This window comes from Oryzias melastigma, unplaced genomic scaffold (assembly GCF_002922805.2).
Source record: "Oryzias melastigma strain HK-1 unplaced genomic scaffold, ASM292280v2 sc00205, whole genome shotgun sequence".
NCBI lineage: Eukaryota > Metazoa > Chordata > Actinopteri > Beloniformes > Adrianichthyidae > Oryzias > Oryzias melastigma.
The window spans coordinates 75,158-79,286 of NW_023416881.1; positions in this window are offsets into that span (position 1 = coordinate 75,158).

The following is a 4,129-nucleotide window of genomic DNA, read 5'->3' on the forward strand; positions in this document are numbered from 1 at the left end:
GGTGGAGAGGGATAGCATGGATGTTGTTAACCCTTGTTTCACACCAGCTGCTCAATATGGGAGGGTCACAGTTCAGCCTGTTGCAAACTTAATTTACTTCAGGTGTTCTTCATTTTTACACCACGGCTCCTTTGAAGAATGGACATACACTGGCTCCAGTGTGTCCAAGATGGTGTTTGGTTACAGCGGGGATGCAGAGCAAGGTTGGAGTGAGTGTATGCCACCTGAAATGCAGCACTATTGTTACAGTCAGGTAAAACTCACATGTGCATTTAACTAAACACCACCCGTCTGAAAATATATCCATTCCCAGGCAGTGCAGCTGAATAAATTCCTTCCCTGTAACTGGAGTGTCCTTCATCCAGCTGTGTGCCATCACATTACTGTAACTCTTTTATTGAACATAAACGTCTCAGCGCTGCCACAGAGCGTGCACAGCGTACAGTAAACAAGCTTTCAGCTTCAGGATCAAAATGTCAATCAAAACAGTCCTGCGCGGAGCACGCTCGCTCTGCCTGGCGTTGGGGTTGTTTGATTCACACTTACGTCAGTCCAGTGAGGCCAAGAGAGAAACTTTTTGGCTGAAGGCTCTGCTTGCCGCTCAGATGAAAACAGAGCTTTTCTGCTCCTTTTAACATCAAACCGGTACAGCTGAAGAAAGACAGCTCGCTGTACCTGCATGTGTAACCTTCATGGTTGTTATTTCCAGTCTGCTGACGCGGTGGGAGGAGAATATATATGATCCCTCACCCTGGAGATATGGGCAGCATTATCTCACCACTAATTGTTGATTGATTTAAGAGGCTCTGGACTGGTGGGTTCCTCCAGATTTTTCCCATGCAGATTAAAACATACTGCTTGAAGCTGTTTCAAGCAACGTGGTCGCTGGAGGGGGTCAAAGGGCAACTGCATAGTAGTGGCTAATGGTAGCAAATAATGTCAATCATGCCAAACAAGCCACTAGTAGGGCTCGCTCTTGCTTCTCACTGGAATCTGAGGAATGAACTCTCCGGGAGAAGAGATAGCAAAACCATTAAACCTTTGAACTTGGCTCTCTGCTGCGTTTTTTCCATTTAAAAAGAAAAGGTTGGCTAAACAGTCCTAATACTTATTAAGTGCTTGCTTGATACAAATATTTACACGAAACTGAGTAAGATGAAGGTTCTTCATAATTCTCACAGCGTTTTGGCTTCAAACTGAGTCCACTGAGTGGATGGCGTGTCAAATGTAATGTAGTAGCCATGTTTTTGTCTGACCTGCTCTGTTTGTCCTCTCAGAAAACGCGCATGTGGACGCCGGTGTCTGGAAGTCATGAAAGCCCCTCCGTGGTGAGAGGGATCAGCAGAGAAGTAGCTCATCTTTTCATTTGTCATGCTTAGCAGCATGATTTAATTCAGAGTCGACAAGCATGCTCCCATGTGGGCTAATGGTGAGAACTTTGGTGGGACCCGTGCCTAACATGTCATACTACTGGGGATTTACAGACAGTTTCTCATCCATTTTCCTGGTTACCAGGATGACGATGTTTCTGCTAATCAAAAAGTCATTACATTTGACTCCTAGTGTGAAAAAAAGTAGTTCAAGCAGGGGGATACCAGGATAAGAAAGCATGATTTGTGTTGTGAGAACATTGTAATTCTACTCTGAATATTGCTTTGTTAGTGATAAATATCCTTATTTTCACTTTAGCACTATCATTTTTACTTTTAAAACACATCTTTGATAGAATATTGTTTTTCTTTTCCCGGGATTTGTTATGCTGATGTCTGAGCTGTTATTTTAAAAGGTACGGTGGCCCTGAAGGGCAAATCACACCAACAAATCACACAATGCAAAAACATTTCACAAAGGCAAGGCAAGTTTAAGGCAAGTTTATTTGTATAGCACATTTCATGAACAGAGACAATTCAAAGTGCTTTACATAAAGCATTAAAAGAAACAATCAAAAGAAATAGTAAAAATGTGATCATTAAAATAAAATTAAAAGAAAGTAAAAAGATTTTAATTTAAAACAAGCATAGATAGACAGTGCAGACGTAAACTTTTGAATACATATTAGTCAAATGCAGCTGAGAACAGGTGAGTCTTTAACCTGGATTTAAATACACTGAGTGTTTCAGTAGATCTAATGTTTTCTGGAAGTCTATTCCAGATCTGTGGTGCATAGAAGCTGAATGAAGCTTCTCCGTGTTTAGTTCTGACTCTAGGAACTGATAAAAGACTCGATCCAGATGACCGGAGAGGTCTGGCTGGTACATACTGGGTCAGGAGGTCAGTCATGTATTTTGGTGCTAAATCTTTCAAAGCTTTATAAACCAGTAACAGAACTTTAAAGTCTATCCTCTGACAGACAGGTAACCAGTGTAAAGACCTCAGAACTGGACTGATGTGGTCTACTTTCTTGGTCCTTGTGAGAACCCGAGCAGCAGAGTTCTGAATAAGCTGCAGTTTCCTGATGGATTTTTTTGGTAGTCCTGTAAAAACACTGTTACAGTAATCAAGTCGACTAAAGATGAAAGCATGCACTAGTTTCTCCAGGTCCTGCTTAGACATCAGATCTTTAATCCTTGAGATATTTTTGAGATGATAATAGGCTGATTTAGTGACTGCCTTGATGTGTTTATCAAATTTAGGTCTGTGTCAATTAAAAAAGCAAAAGAAATTATGAAAAACTTTACATTTTAGAAATAAAAACTAAATTCCAAAAATACAATTGAAAAAAATGAAATATTTTGAAAAAATAAATTTCAAGAAATAAAAATGAAATGTTAAACAAGAAAACACAAGAAACTGTAAACGGTAATATAGGACATCACTGATTGGATGATGATGTTTTATTTGTTTGTAGATGCATCTAAATATGTTTGCATACTAATCAAGTTTTATGGTTAGTACGGAACATATCCAGTATCACTTTATGCCAGATGAGTTTCAGTTGAAATGATGGAAAAACATCATTATCCATTTAGTCTGGAATTCCGTTAGGATTCAGGGCTGCTGGAGCCTATCCCTGCCACTGTAGGGGGAAAGCAGGGTACACCCTAGACAGGTCTCCAGTCTGTTACAGGACCACACATCCACACTCACACTCACAGGCACACCTAGAGGGAATTTAGAATCGTCAACCTTTGTAGAATGTTTTTGGACTATAGGAGGAAGCCAGAGTGCCAGAGAGAAACCACACATCATGCCAACTCCACACAGAAAAGTCCCACCTTTGAACCATAGCCTTCTCATTGTGAAATGTAACTTACTAGTTTCTTTCTGATTTCGACAAACAATTTCAAAGACACTCCTGATTAGCTAGAAATATCATTTAGTGTAGAAATAACCTAGAATCTCTCATCGCTCTTCTGATATAACTCTAGGGCCCACAGTGGTGTGCAGCTCTGAGGTCTAAACAATGGAACTATGTGGGCATGAACAGTATATATTTGGAAAGGATATTTCTGTATCAATGGACTTTGGGGACATACAGAAAAAAAATTGTGTAGTAAATTCCCCAAATCTCATGGTAAAACTATTCCAACTTTGTGAGTCAAAAGAGACAATTTATTTGTGAAATCAATGAATTCACAGGAGATTACCATGGTAAAACAAAGCTAAAAGAAATAATTGCAATTGGACTCTGTTTCTCAAGCTGTCTGAAGACCGTGTTTGTTATTCGGCTGTCCCTTTCTCTGCTGTCCTGGTTCAGACAAAATAAATGATCTCTTTCACATCCAAAAAAGATTAGATAAATGTCAGTGATTTTCTTCTTATCATCAATTTAAAAAGATGTATTTGTGCTCCATGACTATTTAAGTGTGGGGATTACAGAATGTTTGATGCAATCTTTAAAAAAAAAAAAAAACAAAAAAAAACACTTTTATGAAAAACCACTTAAGCGATGAATAATTTTTAGGTTTTGCTTGGAATTTTTTATTCATTTTTTAAGGTCTTTACAATAATTTAATTTACTGACCAACACTAAAAGATAAACTCCACCGATTTAGATTGAATCTACAGAAATACATTAAATAGTATGAGTGTCTGAGAACATTTTGGTGGTGGATCATGTAATCTTAAAAGTTCTCCTAACACAACGAATTAAAAATCCATTCTAATAATGAAGTTCTTGATCAAACTA